Genomic DNA, 19,824 nt, shown 5'->3' with positions numbered 1-19,824 from the left:
ATCAATTGCTGTCTAATTAAAAATAAAAGCAGCAGCCCTCCTATTTATAGGCTGCGCCCAGGCTTTGTGGAGTTCCAAAGCTGCCTTTAATTTGACACGAGGCATTTCAGAGCCTCGCTCCCTGGTGGGGGCCCAGCTACCTTCCCCGGCCCCACCCGTTGGTTATTGCAGATGTACATGCAGAGTCATTTAATCTTGGGTTTCTAGCAGCCTAACGAGCAGCCGGGCTCTCATGCCGCGATACACGGGCCTGGCTTCTTGGTAATAAGGAAATTAAGATTTTGTCCAGGGTGTCTTTCTCTGGGGGTAATGAGACGTGAACGCGCGCCGGTCGCTCGTCGGGAAGACGAGGCCGCTTTGTTCCAATTGTTCGCCATCTCTGCATGTGGGATCTGGACGAGCAGGCGTCAGGCACAGCTGGAGGCCTGACGGGAGCCTGCTTTGAAGAGGGATGGGCGAGATCAGGACGGTTTGCCTTAGAAAGGAGACAAGTCAGGAAGTGGGGCCAAGCGGATAGAGTGCTGTGCTGGGGAGCAGGAGACCTGGGCTCCAGTCCCAGCCCTGCCACTGACCCACCCGGTGACCTTGGGCAAGTCCCTTCCCCACTTTGAGCTTGTGTTTCCCCTCCCCTCTTTGGGGCAGGGGCTGTGTCTGTGCAGCACCCGGCGCAATGGTGCCTGGCCTTGGCTGATGCTACTGTAATACACAGACAGAAGGAGACAGGAGCGAGAAGGCCGATCGGGAGCTTCCATTCACCCTGCCTCATGATGCGGGAACAAGGGGACACGTAATGGGAAGAAATTTAAATCAGAGCCCAGGAAATACGTTTTCCCCGTGCAAGCTGCCCATTAGCCTGTGGGATTCATTGCCACAAGATATCAGTGCGGAGCTGCCAGTGTCTCAGAACGGGCTGGACATTTACATGGCTAACGAGAATCACCCAGAATTAGGGACTTATCAAAAACCAGCCCAGAGCTTTGGAAGATCTGTAAATGCCCAGCTGCAGGGCGTGACCCCCCCCAACCAGTAAAGGTGGGGCTGGGAAGGAATGTAACCCAGGGGCAGGTTTCCCATCGTCTGCCTCCTGCCAGGTATCTTCACCCTCCCTCTGAAGCAGCTAGTGCTGGCCCCGGTGGGTCTGGGGCTCCTCTGCCCAGTGTTTGCCATTGCTGTTGAGGATTAGCACAAGGGCTGGGCCCCCCCGCAGCTCATTGCTGACAACACGGATTGGTGGCGTGGTATCTAATGATGGTAACAGAGCGGTCTGGAAGCTGGGCCTGGCCACTCAAACACAGTGCATTTGCAGACAGCCTGATGCAGAGTTCTGCCTCTAGGAAGGAGGAGCACAGCCTTCCCTGCAGAATGGGGAACTGCATCCTGGAAAGCGGTGACCTTGAAAAGGATCTAGGGGTCGTCGTGGACAAGCGACTTAGCACCAGCTCCCAGTGCCGCACTGTGGAGAACGGGCTAATTACAGAATTGTTGGACTGGAAGGGACCGCGAGAGGCATCTAGTCCAGCCCCCTGCACTCAAGGCAGGGCTAAGGATTATCTAGACCATCCCTGACAGGGGTTTGTCCAACCTGCTCTTAAAAATCTCCAATGATGGAGATTTTACAACCTCCCTAGGCAATTTATTCCAGTGTTTAACCACCCTGACAGGAAGTTTTTCCTTATGTCCAACCTAGACCTCCCTTGCTGCAATTTCAGGCTTTTGCTCCTTGTCCTATCCACAGGGGTTACAGAGGACAATTTTTCTTCCTCCTCCTTGGAGCCACCTAACGTGAACCTTGGATGTATGGACAGGGGACTAAGCGAAGGGAGGTGACTGGAGTGCTGTGTACACCATCGGTGAGACCAGCACTGGACATTGCAGCCAGTTCTGGGGTTCTCATTTTAACAAGGATGTTGAACAATAGTTAAGGCTGCAGACGAGCACCACAGAAATGAGTCGAGGGCTGGAGAAACCCCCTGGTAGTGAGACCTCGAGTGGTTTAGCTTCTCCGAAAGATGGAGAAGTGAGGGTGGCATGGGAGGTTCCCTAACCCAGCCGAGTGAGGGCAGACCAAACGGCAGGGGCTGGAAGCTGAAGCCAGACAAATTCCAATGAAAAACTGATTAATCACTGGGACCAGCTCCCCAGCGAGGGTGGATGCACCATCCAGGGATGTCTTCAGACCCCGTCTGGAGCATGTCTGGAAGATGCTGTGATTGGGGTCAGGGCAGGGGTACCGGGTAGGAATTCCATGGCCTGTGCTATAAAGGGGGTCAGATCACATGATCTAACGGCCCCTTCTGCCCTTAAACTCCATGAGTCTCTGAAAGTCCCTGAGCGGGGGCATGAGTAACTAGGCCTTGCGCTGAACTCTGCACAGGGTGTGACTTACCTCTACGGAACATGAGAAGGGTTCTGACCGCTGTAATAAATCTACAGCTGTCTCTGCTGCAAAGGGCAGATCTGATCTCTCCAGGTACTTTTTGGAACATCTCCTAGTTCACAGATATATCCACATGCAGCCTGCAAGGCAAGGCAGGCATCTGAGTTAGCCCCTGTTAAGATGAATGGGAGCTCTCTGCAAACTCAGGCCGTCATTGGTCATGTTTAGAAGGTTTTGGGACAGCTAAAGCTGAGACTCTCCAGAACCATTGGGAGATCTGTCTGCAACCCCCACCCTCCTTTAATCCTTTGGGGGGAGCGCACCCCAAACACTGCATTAATCTGTAAAATAACCCCCCAAGCCCACTTAAAGATAACTAATAAAGAACTAAAAAACCCTGGTAAGTAGCTAGTGCCAGGCGGCTGTATCATGGAAACCCTGCATTTGCCCCAAGCTGGGCCTTTTGGACTTGACATGCCAGTGGCCCAAGAAAGTCAGAGGCTCTTTCTTTGAGAAGAGAATTGGTGAGTTAACTGGTCTGGTAGTTTGTAGCGACCTGGCTGGGTTAGCCTGAGCAGCGCTGTATTCTTCTGGGAGAAGCGGGGTGAGGGGAAGTGGCCTGGACAGGACGACTGGCTGGGGTGCGAGTTTGTGACCTCAGCTCCACCACGCGCTCCCTGTGACCATGGGCAAGTCACTCAGCCGCTCGGTGCCCCCGGCCCCTCTGTACAGCGGGGCCCGGCAGGCGGTGCCCAGCGATCGCCCTAACAGGGAAATAGCAGAGACAGCGAGGTCATGTTCCGCCTTGGGTGATTACATCCCACCTCTCTGAATCCCCCCACCAGCGTCAGCTCCATCGGAGGCTCTTCGCTCCCTGTGCTGACGGTTGCTGTGCCCTGGTCCTACCCCAGAGCCAGCTGCATTTCGGAGGTGTGTGAAGCAGCTGCCTACCTCCCCAGATAGATAACGTTTGTAAAGAGGTTGGAGGGGTGGAATGAAAGGTGCAGTTATTTCTGGAATTTCATATTTATGTCCTTTGATTGGGCCTGGAGGAACCTGGGGGCTGCCCATACACAAATGAACTGATGGGATCCTGGTCGCAAGTGCCGTGTGCACGCAAGTAAATACCCTGCACCAGCATCGCCTCTGTCTATTAGCAGTGATGTGCTGCAGAGCGGGTGAGTCATCGTGCCCATGTTAGCAAGGAGAATGCGTGCTGGGCTGGGGGGGGGTCTGGTTAAATGAAGGTTTGCATTGACTGAAATAACGTCTCTGAGAGAGAGCCCACCAGGAAACCACTTCCGCGGGGCCTTAAATTGTAACTTTCCAACAAGCTGATTGAGATAGGACCCAGGAGTCCGAAATATCCAGCTTGGGGAGTGGAGTGGGGTCTAGTGGGTTAGAGCAGGGTGGCTGGGAAGACAGGACTCCTGGGTTCTCTCCCCAGCTCGGGGAGGGCAGTGAGGGCTAGTGGGTTCATCGAATCATAGAAGATCAGGGTTGGAAGGGACCTCAGGAGGTCATCTAGTCCAACCCCCTGCTCAAAGCAGGGACCAATCCCCAACTAAATCATCCCAGCCAGGGCTTTGTCAAGCCAGGCCTTCAAAAACCTCAAAGGAAGGAGATTCCACCACCTCCCTAGGGTAACGCATTCCAGTGTTTCACCACCCTCCTAGTGAAAAAGTTTTTCCTAATATCCAACCTAAACCTCCCCCACTGCAACTTGAGACCATTACTCCTCGTTCTGTCATCTGCTACCATTGAGAACAGTCTAGAGCCATCCTCTTTGGAACCCCCCTTCAGGTAGTTGAAAGCAGCTATCAAATCCCCCCTCATTCTTCTCTTCTGCAGACTAAACATCCCCAGTTCCCTCAGTCTCTCCTCATAAGTCATGTGTTCCAGTCCCATCATCATTTTTGTTGCCCTCCGCTGGACGCTTTCCAATTTTTCCACATCCTTCTTGTAGTGTGGGGCCCAAAACTGGACACAGTACTCCAGATGAGGCCTCACCAATGTCGAATAGAGGGGAACGATCACGTCCCTCGATCTGCTGGCAATGCCCCTACTTATACATCCCAAAATGCCATTGGCCTTCTTGGCAACAAGGGCACACTGTTGACTCATATCCAGCTTCTCGTCCACTGTCACCCCTAGGTCCTTTTCCGCAGAACTGCTGCCGAGCCATTCGGTCCCTAGTCTGCAGCGGTGCATGGGATTCTTCCATCCTAAGTGCAGGACTCTGCACTTGTCCTTATTGAACCTCATCAGATCTCTTTTGGCCCAATCCTCTAATTTGTCTAGGTCCCTCTGTATCCTATCCCTACCCTCCAGCGTATCTACCTCTCCTCCCAGTTTAGTGTCATCTGTGAACTTGCTGAGGGTGCAATCCACGCCATCTTCCAGATCATTAATGAAGATACTGAACAAACTGGCCCCAGGACCGACCCTTGGGGCACTCCGCTTGATACTGGCTGCCAAATAGACATGGAGCCATTGATCACTACCCGTTGAGCCTGACAATCTAGGTTAGAGCAGGGTGGCTGGGAAAACAGGACTCCTGGGTTCTCTCCCCAGCTCGGGGAGGGCAGTGGAGTCTAGTGGCTTAGAGCAGGGTGGCTGGGAAAACAGGACTCCTGGGTTCTCTCCCCAGCTCGGGGAGGGCAGTGGGGTCTAGTGGCTAGAGATGCAGCGGTCGAGCTCTGGAGGCTGGAAGGCTGTTGCGAAGATTAGAGGCAAGAAGCTCTGTGGTGCTGGCATCCACTCCATCCCTTTGCCTCTGACGTCTTAATTGCACCATGGCGGCATCTCTGGCTGAACTGACAGGCTCCCCCTTCTTCTGTGGCCTCTCGCTCTTTGCACCTGAGCAAAGGCCTGACCGCGCATGACGCTCGGAAGGAGCTCCTAACGGGCCCAAGCTCTTCTTCCCAAGGCGTTTGCTTTTGGCTGGAAAGGCGAAGGCTGGAGGCATTAATTCAGCCTGTAATTTCATACCCCCTTGTGGGAGCGCTGATTCTCTCAGAGCAGCTCGAGCCCTATTAAATACCTGATCCCTCGCTAATGGAGGGGTTGAGAATGTTAAGAATCCCAGGGATTCCTCTGTGCCCAGCGCAGAACAGGGCTTCCAGTCGCAACTTTTCTTTGAACGGGACGGGGAGGGAGATACACACAAGGCTTGTGCTTTCTGCAGATTAATGGAGTCCTCTGCTTTAATGTGCACTGCCTCATTAGTGAGCTTGTGGGGCAGAAAGAAGGGATGGATCCAAAAATAGATTCCCCAACTTCCAAATATTCCCTGTCTGTGTTTGTTAGCCTGGCTGCTCATTATTAGGAACTTTAATTAGTGCTTTTAGTTGTAGGGATCGGAGCAGTTAATAATGCTTTCCAAACTTTGTTTTTATGCCTGTTTTGTGGATGGGGAAACTGAGGCATGGGGCGATGTGACTTGTCCAAGTGGGTAGGTGGCAGAGCTGGAAAAGAGCCCAGGAGTCCTGACTCCTCTTTCGCGTGTTCTGTGCTCCCAGACTATGCTGTGCTGGGCATTGAATCCAGGGGCAGAGAGAGTGCCTAGGATGAGACCCCACCCTGCTCCCTGCAGCCCGGCACCACCTAGTTCTGCATCTCTGGCTGAACTGACAGGCACCCACTTCTGTGGAGAAGCCCGACGTTCCTGTGGTGTGCAGTCTTCCCCCTAAGCCAACGCTGAACCTCAGTCTTCCAAGCAAGGAGGAGTGTGGTGCAGGGGGTGGGACGGGGGGCTCAGTAGGGGGCATGTTGCCGCACTGTTAGTGCTGGCCCAGTGCCCCACTGCTGCCCAGGCCCTGACCCAGAGCAGGCCCCCGAAGTGCTCGTAGTCTGAATGGACAGAGGGTGGGAGGGGGGAGAGGCGCAGGGCAGGGAAGGGACTAGCCCAGAGTCAGCCAGCAGGGCAGTGGCAGAGCCAGGAATAGAACCCAGGTGTCCTGAGCCCCCCAGTGCAGGTGCTGAGGTTTTCAGAGCTCCCTGGCATCTGGAGGCAGGATTCTATTTAATGTTCAAATTCTTCTTTGCCACCCTGTGAAGTGCCCGTGGCTCCGTATGCCCTCCCGACCCCTCCAGCGTGGCTAAAGGGCTGGCGGGATTCTCTGCGGAGAGCTGCCCAGCGCCAGGCATCCCACTGAGTGGGCAGAGGGGAGCCTTCGCAGGCTGCAGCACTGGGGCTGTGGACCAAAATCCAAACCTAGAGAGCTCCGAGCCCGTGGCGGCCGGGCCGCGGCTCCCAGGCACCAGGCAGGACTGTCGCATTCACCCTTTGGAGCCAGCCCTCCTTTGCTGCTGCTTTGCCAGGGGCTGCTGGGAAGAGCGCAGAGGAATGGCAAAGGCCTACTGGGAGGGAGCGAAGACTCCTGGGTTTTATCCCAGCTCTGGGAAGGAAGTGGGCGCTAGTGGTTAGAGCAGGGGGCTGGGAGCCCGGACTCCTGGGTTCTGTTCCCGGCTCCAGAAGGGGAGGAGAGTGTAGTGGTTAGAGGAAGGGCGTGAGAGGCAGGATCTCTCACTTCTAGTCCCAGCTCTGGGAGGGGAGTGTGGGTTAGTGGTTAGAGCAGGGGCTGGGGAGTCCGGGCTGCTGGGCTCTGGTCTTGGCTATGCGTATGACCCTGGGCAGGACATGTCCAATCTCTGTCTCGTCAGGGAGTGGGAGGTGTAATGTCCAGCTCGGGCTGCTGAGAAGGCGCTCGGCCTACTCGCTGTGGAGGGAGCAGCTGCCCAGGGGAAGAGCCCCTCTGAAACCCACGGTGCCACGTATTGGGGTGGCTCACCTCTCCCATGGCACCACAGTGCCATTGCTAATTCCAGTCCGGTGGTGCGGTGGGCGTGGGTACGTCTGCCCACGCTGGAGACGACACGCTCTCGCTTTGCCCCTGACTCCTGCCTGCTGCATCTCTTGTGGGGAAGGTTAATTAATGGTCCCTTCTTCGCAGTGACCAAGCGCCGTGCAAACAGTGAGTAATTAGTAGCTGTAGCTGGTGAAGGGAACTGGAGCTAACACCTCCCTCGCACCTGGGCTGGGCGGCTTCATTGGTGAATATTTGCAAAGCGCTTGGCTGGTGGAAAGTGCTGCCGAGCGAGATCTCGGGCGGAAGGAGGAAAGTGCAAAGCAGCTCGTGGTCCGGGCCCCGCTTGCTGCGCGAATAGCAGCACCGATGCGTTTCAGAGCCGCGTTCACCTCTGCGTCTGCAGCATGGTCAGGCGCAGCCTGTCACCGCAGTAACATCTCTCTGGCCCTTTCCGGTCTCCTGGCTTCAGGGATCGGACGCTCCGTACCCTGCCATCCCGCTAAAGGCCTGGACCTGTTTCTTGGTCTGGAGAACCAGCCAATCTCTGATCCTCTTCACCAGCCCATTGGACGGAGGGTGACATGCAGGGGCCCAGGTGAGCCAGACCCCGCATTTCTCCCACCAGCCCCGGAGCCGGGCTGACATGACATTTGACCCCTGGTCTGTAAGGACCTCGCTGGGGACCCCGTCTTTGCTGAAGATGGTCAGCAGCGCGTCTGCCTTGGCGGAGGGCAGATCTCCCACCCCTGGGTAGCGGTTGGTGAAATCCATCACCACCAGGATGCATTTCTTCCCCAACCGGATCGCCTTGCTGAGGGGCCCCACTATGTCCAGAGCCCCCTTCCCTGTCGTGCCATGGAATCTTCTCTGGACCAGGCAAACCTGGCTGGCAGCCGACCTGCCCTGCCTGTGGGCCCCCCCCCGCCACTCAGCTGGGGTCTTATCTCCCCCCTTGCTCCCTGCTGCCCTTGCTGTCCCAGCGGGGGTAGGCAGCGATCTCGCTGCTTTCCTCACAGCATCAGAGCCAGCCTAAGCACCCTGAGCCCCCTCTCCGGTGTGCAAGGGGGCGGGGAGCATCCCTCTGTCCCACCCAGCCCCAGGGGTCTGGTTACAGGCAGGCAGGTAGCCTAAGCCTAGCCGCTCCTCCCCACTGCCAGCCAGGTCATCTGCATTTTCACTGACCATTTCCCTCTCCGCCGATTGGTTCCCTGGATCAAATTCAAACCCTCGGCAGATACAGGAGCAGAGCCTGGATCCTGTCCCAAAGAGGCACAGTCAAGTCACTCCCCAACAGGGTCTCACAGCTGATATCCTGGAGAACCCCAACGACCAGCCAGCCTGACCCCTCCTGGGTCTGCACAGGGATCTGGGCCATAGGCAGGGCGAGGGGCTTCATCCCTGGGACCCTCACCCAGGTCACACAGCCCCCCAGCATCTGGTGAGGCTGCACCACCCGGGGCCTGGCAACAGTTCTCTCTGTCCCAGGGTCTCGCCACCCCAGGAATGTCTCCCCATTGACCATCACCTTCTGCTCCCACTGGGGGTCCGAGGGGCCTGGCCCCAGGAAACTCCACACGGACATATAGGCCGGGGCCAGGAGTGGGAGCCTGTCCACCCCCCCACCCATCTGGCTGATGGTGTCTATGGCCTTGGGACCCCGCAAGGGAGCTAGACACCGGGGCTTTTCCGCAGGGTCCCCCTGGTTCAAATCTCCAGCCTGCTCAAAGGCAGTGAGGTGGGCATCCACATCCCCCCCTCCTTAACCAGGGGCAGCAATTTAGTCTCAAGGTTCCCTGTGGAACTGGCCCCCCGGGGTCTATCCCCACTCACCCCGGGGAGGTCCCCTAGGCCTCTCCGCTCCCCCACCACCAGTTCATGCTGCTGCTGCTTCTGCAGCTCTTTCTCGGGCTCTCGCTGTCTCTCACAGTCCTCTTGCTCTCTCGGACTCAGCTCCAATCCCATCCGTCTCCGATCCCCGGATGGGAAACCTGATCATGAAGACCCTCGTCTGGTCAGGGACAGGAGTCTTGGGGATGCCTGGCTCCCACTCCAGCTGCTCCCAGATCCTGCTATAGCCCCATTTGGGGTCAGGAATCTGTTCCTTAGAGCGGTCATCCTCCTCCAGCTGCACGGTTAACTGTGCTTTGGTGAACTTTCCAATGCTCAACCCTCTCTTTCTGCACAGGGTTACAATGTCCTTCTGTCACGGAGTCCCTGGGCGATGCTCTGGAACTGCTCCCCATGAAGCCAGGCAGGACTCTGGGGAAGTCTCCTCTCCGGGAGCAGCCTGTCTGCAGGACTCACAGCTCACCCGGCTTCCTCCTTCCTGGGTCTGACCCCAGAGTATTCAGCCTCCTCTGCCCCTCCGTGCGCTTCCCACAGCGAGTCTGCTCAGGCGGGGTCCTGGGGAAGCCAGAGGGTCCTGCCCCCCAACTTCGCAGTCAGACGGGACTCTCAGCCAGCCAGTAAAACAGAGGTTTATTAGACGACAGGAACATGGTCTAACACAGAGCTTGTAGGTGCAGAGAACAGGACCCCTCAGCCGGGTCCATTCTGGGGGGCAGTGAGCCAGACAACCCCATCTGCCCTTCACTCCATGTCCCGGCCAGCCCCAAACTGAAACTCCCTCCAGCCCCTCCTCCCCTGGGCTTTGTCCCTTTCCTGGGCCAGGAGGTCACCTGATTCCTTTGTTCTCCAACCCTTTAGCTCTCACCTTGCAGGGGGGAAGGGCCCACGCCATCAGTTGCCAGGAGACAGAGTGTCGGCCGTTTATGTTCACTGGCCCTTTGCTCTGCAACCATTACACCCCCTGCCTTATCCCACCCCCTGGAGACTTAAGAAATGCCTAGGGGAAACTGAGGCACCCTGACAGTATTCAGAGGACACATGAAGAACAGCCTCACGTCGTCACAGGCCCTTCTGGGCACCTCGGGGCGGTCCCATGGCTTGTGTGACATGGGCAGACCAGATGATCACCGCGGGCCCTCCTGGCCCTAGAGTCTAGGAACTGTGAGGCAGGCCAAGGGATCCGCCCAGTAACTCGCATCCAGCCCACAGCTTGTGGCTGAGCTGGATTAAATCTCCTGGGAGGAGCCACCACAGACCCTGCATCTCCTTCCTCCCTCCTGATTTCTGTGACGGTTCCTGTACTCTTAGGGGAGAGACCTCAGCCGAGATCAGGGCCCCGTCGTGCCGTGTGCTGCGTAGACCCTGTCTGAGATCAGGGCCCCATCGCACTGGGCGCTGCCCAGACCCCGGCTGAGATCGGGGCCCCGTCGCGCTGGGCACTGCGCAGAGACCAAGTGAGAGACCGTCCCTGTGCTGAAGAGCTTGTAGTCTGAATAAAAAGATAGATCAAGGGTTGGGTGGAAAGGAAGGATTATTATCCCCATTTTAAAGGTGGGAAACAGAGGCACAGAACGACGGAGCAGAATTTGAAGGGTTAGATGGCTTCCGTTGAAGTGATGCTGAATCCCTCCCCTCACTTCCCCACAAAACTCTGAAATCTCAGAGTGAAGCGGGAGGGACAGCTGGAGATGGAGGCCCTGGTGGCACAGAACTCCCGGTTGAGAGCGGTGCAATGGGTCCTGCCCCTTTGAAATCCAGATGAGGCATCGTCTAACAGCTGTGATCAGGCCCAGCCTAGGGACTGCTGGGGGTTGCTCTCTGGCCTGTGCTACGCAGGAGGTCTGGACTCTGCCCTTGTCCTGAGTGTGTGATGGGCCCTGGCCAGGTGCTCACACCAGAGGCTGATGTTAAGCGGAGCAAGAACGCGGCTGTTAGGTGGGTGGAGGTAACAGGCTGCGTCTGGTGTTGGCCCTGTGGCCGGATTCACTCACAGACCCGGGACCTGGCTGTGAATGAGGGTCTGGCTTGTTACATCACCGGGTTCTGTGGGTCTGCAGCCCGCACCGGGGCCAGGGAGGGGAGTTGCTGAGTAGTTAATTTTAGCAATTGGTTCAATTGGGCAGAAGGGTCGGGAGGCGATGCTGTTATTTAAGAGCAGGGTAACTAGCAAAGGCTGGGATCTGCTGACACCCAGCGTTGTTGGGAAGAGGTGCCGGGCTAATTTATTCGCCAATGGAACGATGTGTGTGCTCCAGGGGAAATTATAATAACGAAAACCCTGCTCACCTTTGTAGTTATGAAAGGGAAAGACTTTTCCTGCTTAAGTCGTGCCGCGAGTCCAGTGTAGCTGGGAGGAGCTGGAGTTTCAGTCCATCATGGATCGAAGATGCCGGCCCAGCCCGCTCTCTCCTGGGTGTTGCGTTTTTGCCCCACAAAACGGCTGGAGAGTCGTCCTGCCATCCCCTTGTGGGATGTGGCAGGAGCGCTGGCCGTTCTGTGGGGTGGAGGCCGGGGGATGGAGAGGGAGAGTCGGGCCCGTACAGAACCAGTCCCTGGGCTCGCTGCACAGGACATGTCCTGTGGAAACCTCCCGCTATCCGGCCTCCGCCTGCAGCAGCCTCGGGGGCAGGTGCCAGACAGTGCTAACGCTGAACGCGACAGATGGATGTGCTGTTTATTAAACTCCATCGCTGGAAGAACCCAGCTGGGACGTGGCCACGTGAATCCCAGGGCAGCCCCACTGATTAGATCATTTCGTACCCTCCTCACGGGGGGGCTGGCTCAGTCTGATGTGGGCTTTCTACAGAGCTGGGCTTGCGGTGGAGACGCCGGACTCCTGGGTTCTGTTCCCAGCTCTGCCACGAACTGCTTGGGCGACCTTGTTAATAGCTATAGAACCCCCCCCCCCGGCACCGAGATTGGGGGTCCCCTTGGGCTGGGTGCTGCCCAGACCCCCACCAAGATCAGGGTCCCTGAGGCCAGGCGCTGCCCCGATGCAGAGGCAGTCCCTCTGCCAATCTAGCTCGACAAGCCAGACAGCCGAAGGATTATCTGCCTTTTAGGGACGGGGAACGGAACCATGGAGAAAAGCAGGGACTTGCCCAGGGTCACACGGGAGGTTCTGTGCGGGAGCCAGGAATTGAACTCGGATCCCAGGCCCTGGCCTTACCTGTGTGAGGCCCCCCCCACTCAACTACAAACAAACCCCTTTATCTCCCATTTGTTGGCGCAGTGCCTGGGGACCCGGCTGAAGCTAGGGCCCCATTGTGCGGGCGGTGCACAAGCCCGAAATGAGAGACAGCCCCTCATATCCTACTCCTGGGCCGTTCGTGGCTCCCGTCCTGCGGCCGGCGGAAGGGAATCGGGTGAGCGACCTCCGCACCAAGTGAAGGCGACGCCGGCCCGGCCCAAGCCCCACCCCTGGCCCTTGGGTGCGAGTGTAAATAAATCACCTGCACAAATGGAATTAGACTTACTAGGTTTCCTAAGAGCTACTTTGCTGTTTCAGCAGCAGTTTCCAGCTGCTAATAAGATCTGCTAGTGCTAGTCCCGTGCGCTGGCAGCCGCGTGCCAGGAACTCCGCCTGCTCGCGGCTCCTGTCACATACCCCTCCTTGGAGGTGCCAGGGGCTCCCCCCACCTCGGGCAGGGGCGTCGTTCGGTTGGGAGCGATGCTGAAAGGTGGCTGAGGAAAGCAAGACGGGTCCTACGGTGGCTGAGCTGCGAACTTGGGAACGCGTCAGAGGGCGATGCGGGGGCCCTCCCGGACTAGGCCACACCAAGGAGCTAGAAGCCGGAATGCTGCAGGGCTGAGCTGGGGGAGCAGGGCAGGGGCTTGGGCCTTGCCCAGAGTCACGCCGGGAGTCGGTGGCATAGCCAGGAATGAAACCAGGAGTTCTGGCTCCCAGCCCTCCCCCTCCCAGCCCCCCGTGCTCTAACCACTAGACCCCACTCCCCTCCTGAGGAATCCGCCGTGCGCGCCGGTTCCTGTTCTCTGGAGCTGACCCGCTCGGTGATGTTCTGGCTCTGTGCTCGGCTGCAGTTACGCCAACTTGTTAATTGTGGCTAGAAAATGTTTTTTGTAAGGTATCAAGCCCTCCCTCGCCCCCGCTCACCCTTCCCAATGCGCAGGTGCGTGCAGCCCCATCAGACTCTGTCATGGACTGAGCTCTTGATGGAGATGAGTAGATAAAAAGCCCCTTCACGTTTATCACATTTTGCCTTAATCTTTCCCCAGCCCTGATGAGTCACCTGCGTCCATTAAAAGTGATTCACATTTGTCTTAAGCTCCTGGATAATGTTCAGTTTACTAGACAATCCCACGCCAGCAGGCGTAACGCACACTAGCTGCCTGCCAGAAATAGCAGCCAAAGAGGAAGGCAAGCAGTGATATTTTCCCCCTCACCCCCACGATTCCCTGCTGCGCGGTAACAGTGCCGGATGCTCCCCGTGCGGTGGGAGTCTTGTAACATTCCCGTCAGGAAGCTGCAGAGTGTGCGGAAATGGATTGTCGGGGGGGGGTGGGGGCGCCCGCAGGGTGAAATCAGTGTGTTCATCACAGGCCCTTTGAAACCTGTCCCCGCCCCCGCTCTGTGCCTCAGTTTCCCCACCTGTAATATGGGGTGGTGACGCTGACCTGCTTTGCAGAGTGCTCTTTGAGACCTGCTGCTGAGAAGCGCTGGATGGACACTAGGTGTTGCGATGACATTTGAGGCTCTGTTGCAAGCAAGCGATTCTGGCTAACAGCCCCCCAACTCGAACCCTGGGAGATGGGACTCGCCTTGGGGCAGGATTAGATTTGGTAGTCAATGGTGGGACTATTGTTTAGCCTTTCTAATGCAGGAGCACTTCGATGCCCCAGCCCTGGTGCGCTAGGCGCTGTACAGACACCTGGCAAGGGCCCCTCGTCCAAAAACGGAGTAAGACTCGAGAGACAGGAGCTTGACACAGCAGCACAAGGTAGCAGAGAGACAGTTGTATTCTGGAAATCAGAGTCTTTTCCGTGCGGTAGCTGTGTGGTACAGTGCATGGGACACCAGATGGAGGGGCAGGAGACCTGTGTTCTAGACCCATCTCTGTCACTGACCTTGGGCAAGTCATCTCTCTTTGCCTCAGTTTCCCCTCCTGCTCATTGCAGTCTTCTGAAGGCAGGGCTGTTGAGTGTGGACGGGACTCGTGTTAACTCTGCAGTGCAGCCCGAGAGCCCCCCTTCAGAAGGAGAGGATGGGGAGTGGGGGTGTGAAAAACTGCAGCTTCCTGGCTGGAGGAGAAATGCCCTGGTTTCATGGCTCTCTTTGGGAGCTGCCGGAACAAAAGGGAATTAGAATGGAGCTGGGGAAGGAGGAGATCGAACCTGGAGAGAGAGGTTGTTTCTTTCCCCAGCTGCTCAACCAAGCCCTCCGCTCCTGATTTCCCAAACAGCGTTTGCCCAATCTCGTTAATTTCAGTTAATTGGCAATTAGTTGACTTGAGTCACAGCACCACCAAAAACTGAGATTGTGGATGAAAGCTGTGTCTGGATGTGCAGATAAGAGCCAGCAGGGGCTAGTGGGTGAGGTGCTGGACACAGGCTCAGGGGACCTGGGTTATATTCCAAGCTCTGCCATTGATCCTCTCGGTGCCTCAGTTTCCCCTCCCACCTCTCATCTCATTAGGCCGTGAGCCCTTTGGGGCAGGGACGGCTTGTCGCTCTGCAGCTGTGCAGCGCCTGGCCCAAGGGGGGCTGGACTTGGTTTCCCCCACAGCAATGCCTGGAGTAATACATTGGATGGGGGGGGACGTAGCTCGCGGGAGGAGCATGATGGACGGTTCTTCAGGGGCAGGGAAGCGGCAGCTCGGATCCTGTAGCAAGGTGTAATTAGCCTGAACTCAGGACCTGTTAATTAGATTAATTGACTAATGTTTGGCTTGACTAACCTCCCCGGTCACTGATGCTCTGAGCTACTAGCTGGTGCCTTTCCCCGTCAATCTGAATCCCTGGGCCTGCCCAGCAGCCTCTGGTCAAGGGGGGGAGCCCTAGCAATTCTGGGGCCTCACTGCAGGCCAGACTGGCCTCAGGACCCCAGGGAGGGAGGGGCGATTCCCGGAGGCTGTACGGCACCCCCGGCCTTGCAAACATGACAGCGCAGCTCCTGCCATCCCAGGATTTATCTCCTCCCAGTGCTCTACACGGAGCGGGGGCCTCAGTAGCCCTTGTCCAGAGCTGGCAGGGGCTCTAGGCTGTGGGAGCTAATTTCATAATGAGGAGAAAAATCTCCCGCTTTTCCTACTTGGCATCTTTAGTGAGATGTGGTTGGATCTGATATGAATCCAGAGTCAGGCCTGTTGAAATCAGTGGAGTCACTCTGGATTTAGGATGGCTGAGCTGGTGTTGGAGGCTCCGGGCTGGGACACAGGATGCTTGTGTTCATTTCCCAGGGCTGCCACAGATGCCCTGTGTGACCTAGAGACCAGGTTTCCCAAGGTGACTAGTGATTTGGGAGGCCGGACCCCCTCAAAGGCATCTGCTCTCTGGTAACTCTCCAAAACTGGGTGTGCCCAGAATCGCTCTTGGGCAAACTTGGCCTAGAACTCGCTGTGCCTCAGTTTCTCCACCAGCTAATAATCCTCCCGCTGGCGTGGTGGGGCTGAGCTTAACGATGGCGGGGGGAGGCTTGTGCAGGCCGGTGCTGGAGACAGGTGTGTGGGACCCTGAGATGGCGATCTGTCCGGGCATGGAAAGCACCAAGAACAGGGCAGACAAGCGTGCGAGGTCCCTTCTCCACAGGACGCTCGTTCCCTCCCCTGCGTGGAAGACCCAGCCCGGGAAATGACAGCTCCCCCCGCCCCAGGCGGGTCCCACCGGCAGTGGCCACAGGAGAGCGGGAGGCAGGAGCAGCAGCAAATCGCGCCGTGCGCTGCTGGCCGGGGACTCTGCCCCCGCTGGGCATGGCTCTCTAGTTCTATAGCCCTGCCAGCCCCAGGGAGCTCCGAGACCTACCAAGACCTACGCGGGCCCTGCAGCTCTCCCCTGGGCTCCACCAGATTTCTGTTTCCCCCGCTGTGCAAAGTGCGGCACAGACCCAGGCCCTGCCTCCCAAAGCTCACAGGCTCACTAGACAAAGCGGGAGGGGAAACTGAGGCACTGAGCAGCCCAGGTCTCCTGAGCCCCAGCAGTTTCTTGGGCTCTCTTCTTGCCCCCTGGCATGGGGGCACGGGGGCCATTCTGGGGCCATCTGCTCAGGCACGCAGTAGCCTCAGAAGGGCCCTGGCCAGGCCTGGCAGGAAGCTCCACCCATCTCATTCCAGGCCCCTTGCCTCTCTTGACCCTCCCTACTGGGCTTTGGCCTGTGCTGGTGTCTCGGTGGCTGGTGGCAGGGCTTGATTTTTGCCAGGGCTGAGCCCCGGGCACCTCCGGGCCTGGCAGTTCAGGGCCCTGGCGCTGGGCACAGGAGCTGAGCATCGTGCACCCTCCCAGCCGGGAGGTTGCTCTGAACGAGCTCCCAGCCCGAGAGGAGCCAGCCCCCATTTATAGGCAGCAGGCGCCAAGCACTGGTGGGCGAAACCGGCTCCCAGCAACATTCATCATCCCGGGGCGGGCAGGGACGCTGGGCTGGAGCAGCGAGTTCCTTGCTCCCTGACCGACTCTGCAGCCCTGTGGCGCCGGGCGCTGCCCCCGTCCCTATGATCCGTGAGCCACGGCGCTGGGGAGTGGCGGGGCCCGGAGCTCCTGGAAGGTGAATTGCCGGCCCCGCGCCTCGCTGGGAACTGGAGAGTGGGGGGAGGCGATGCCCACGTGCTGGGAAATTGGTCCCATCCTCCTACCAGTGAGTCACTGCCCGACCCCACGGCTGGCTGAGCCGGCAGGGCCAGGGCCGATACATGCCTCACTATGCAGGTGCCAGGGCAGATGGGTCGGTGCAAACACGGCCTCCTCTCTGAGATGGGCTCAGCCCAGGGGGAGGAGACAGGTGATTGGGGGGCTGCGCAGTGTTTGGCACAAGGGGGCCCCGATCTGGGAATTGGTCCTGCTTCGAGCAGGGGGTTGGACTAGATGACCTTCTGGGGTCCCTTCCAACCCTGATATTCTATGATTCTATGATCTGGGCTGGGGGCTGCGCAGTGCCTGGCACAAGGGGGCCCATGCAGCACCTGGCACTGAGGGCTGGCCTAGCATGGCTGCTCACTATTCCCTTGGGGGAGGCACAGGCAGCTCCCCCCCCCAGCTGCAGCCAGTCAGAGAGGCTGGGTGCCCCCAGCTCTCGAGGCGCATTGGTGCAGCCCGCCCTTAAGGGGGTGGCAAAAAGGCACAAAGGGGCTGCAGTTTAACTGCTCCAATCCCAGATTCTCCAGCCTGATCCGGCACCCCCAGGAGCCTGGCAGCCCTGCCTGGACCCCAGAGACTGGGGGGGCACGGTGCAGGTCCACGCGACATGGGAACACCACAGAGAGCAGACATGGCACTCTCTGGAGTGGGGTATAGAACCAACCCCCTCTGCTCTAACCACTAGACCCCACTCCCCTTCCAGAGCTGGGAAAGAACCCAGGAGTCCTGGCTCCCAGCCCCCGACTCTAAACATTGGGCTCCACCCCCCTCCCAGAGCTGGGGAGAGAACCCAGGAGTCCTGGCTGTTGGCCAAGATTAGACGTCCGTGACTCCCTGCAGTGTCGAATCTCTCCTTTCCCTGGGATACCAAGCGGGTGCGAGGATCCGCGCTCTGGGCACGAGCCGGCCAGCCCCAGCTCTGTGGACTTCTCTGCAAAATCTTGGCTCTTGCATAGGTGCTGGAACTGGGGGTGCGGGGGAAGCTGCCACACCCCCTGGCTTGCAGTGATTTCCATTCTAGACGGGATTTACAGTTCGGTTCACTGGCTCTCAGCCCCCCACTATACACATTGTTCCAGCCCCACTGGGCCCTTGCATTAATTTTTCAGTTTGTGGCTCATTGTTCCTTCAGTGATTTTAATTAAAGTTACCAGAAGTTTAACCAAAGGCGCTGTTCTGTTCCCCGTCCTGCCGCTGGGAGATAATTAACAGCCAGATCGTTAGGCGGTTTGTGATGGATGAATGGCTTAACTGCTCAAGAGGCTGCAAAGCAGCCTGGGAATTCCCCTCTCTCCCCCCCCTCGCCCCACCCAAGCCACAGCATTGGCTAGTGTGCAGGGCTGCATGGCCAGCAGCATGTAGCCTCCCTCACGTGTCCATCTGGCAGTCAGAGGGGCCCTGCTGGAGGAGCACGTGGAGGAGGCAGGAAGGGGAGAGAGCCCCAGGACTGGGGCCAGCTGCTGCACAGACACACAGTGAGACCCTCCCCGCCTCAGAGAGCTCACTGAACGACTAGACAAAAGGGTGGGAGGGGAAACTGAGGCCCAGAGAGGAAAAGAGACATGTCGAAGGCCACCCAGGAGGGTAGAGGTGTGCTGAGTCCCATTGCCCCATGGGCCACCCTGCCCCTGCTTTCCTTGGGGCATGGCGAATGGACCGTAACTAGACGGTGGGGGGCGGTGCCAGGGCTGGTAGGTGAGCAGCCCGCCAAGCTGCTGTGGGGAGGAGTCAGCTTGGAGCTCAGCCACGGTGCCAGAGCAACGGAAACGTGGGATAGAGAAAAGGGACCTTTGGCCCCGGAGCAGCAGCTCCTGCCCCGTGCGGCCTGACAGCTCCTCAGGGACTTTCCGTCCCGTGTCCTCGCCGGGCCCTGCAGTGAATGGGGACAGGCTGGACTGGGGGGAGGGGGAACAGCTCCCCCCTCCTGAGCTGCAGCCAAATGGCTTGGGCTGCCAGCCCGCTGAATGCACCTGTGAAGCATGGCTGGGCCCCCCCAGCCCCAGGGAAAACCCCAGAGAGCACTGTGGGTCGCTCAGTAGGGATCACTGCCCCCGCCGAGTCAGTGCTGACCCTAATGCCCCGATGTGGTGCTAGGGGGAGCTGTGCTGCAGAGAGCGGGGTGGGGGCGCTCACCCCTCCGGGTCTGTTGAGACCGGTGCTGAAGGGGGACATCCTGGGGTGCTGCTATGGGTTCTGTCTTTCAGAACAAAGCCTTCAAGCCAGGGAGCTGCGCCCCCGCAGCCCTAGTTCCAGCACCTCTGTGTAATCCCTTGTTATATCTGTTCCCAACTCCCGCGCGTCTGCTGTTACTTTTCACTTCCTGTCCTAAACTCTCACAATAGCCCCCTGCATGGAATTGCGCTTGGTTCCTGCTGAGACGCGGGAGCTGGTGCAAACACACTGTGTCATTCCAGTTGTGATGGGTTCCCCGGGGTGCAGCCTGGGGCGGTGGGACCGCTGTGCCCCTGAACTCTCTTCAGCCGGGGCTCTCTCACAAGGCCCGGCTAGTGACCAGCAGCAAACCCCTCCAGGCGCTATCATCACTCAGCACAGCCACATGTGGAGCCCCCCACCCAGCGAGATTGCAGGAGGCACCAGCCAGATCCCCCCAGCTCCCAGCACTGTACCTCAGGAATGTACTGTCTTAATTTGGTAATTGGGTCCCCACTTCATCAATGGAAAGTGAACATACACCAGCCTTCGTACCCTGAGCAGATTTGCCACACACTTCATACAAACTCACTGGTAAAAATAAATGGTAAAACAAATTTATTGACTACAAAAGATAGATTTTAAGTGACTATAAGTGATAGGCAAAAAGTCCGAGTTAGTTACCAATAGAAATAAACCATAAGCTCACAGTGGAAACTCTCAACTGTATTAGACGGGGCAACAACGAGACGAAGCAGTTTTTCTCACCCCACTGGTTATTGCAGTTCATAGGACACAGATTTCACCCTTGACATCTGGGCCAGTCCCCTCAGT

The 19,824-nt window shown here is 57.9% G+C and overlaps 1 protein-coding gene and 1 long non-coding RNA gene across 3 annotated transcripts in view; one reads left to right on the top strand and one right to left on the bottom strand.

Moving 5' to 3' along the window:
* Nucleotides 1-19,824, top strand: part of PDE4A (phosphodiesterase 4A) — a 133,844-nt gene that overhangs the window by 41,988 nt on the left and 72,032 nt on the right. The gene's annotated exons all lie outside the window — the stretch shown is intronic.
* Nucleotides 259-9,616, bottom strand: LOC141975231 (uncharacterized). The gene is made up of 3 exons (XR_012635890.1): nt 9,019-9,616; nt 2,387-2,517; nt 259-475 (listed from the first exon to the last, which is right to left on the bottom strand). It is a non-coding gene; the product is annotated as an uncharacterized LOC141975231 (long non-coding RNA).

The sequence above is a fragment of the Natator depressus genome, chromosome 20 (genome assembly GCF_965152275.1).
Source record: "Natator depressus isolate rNatDep1 chromosome 20, rNatDep2.hap1, whole genome shotgun sequence".
Classification (NCBI taxonomy): domain Eukaryota; kingdom Metazoa; phylum Chordata; order Testudines; family Cheloniidae; genus Natator; species Natator depressus.
The sequence above is the reverse complement of the archived record's forward strand: the minus strand, read 5'-3'. Positions and strand labels throughout refer to the sequence as shown.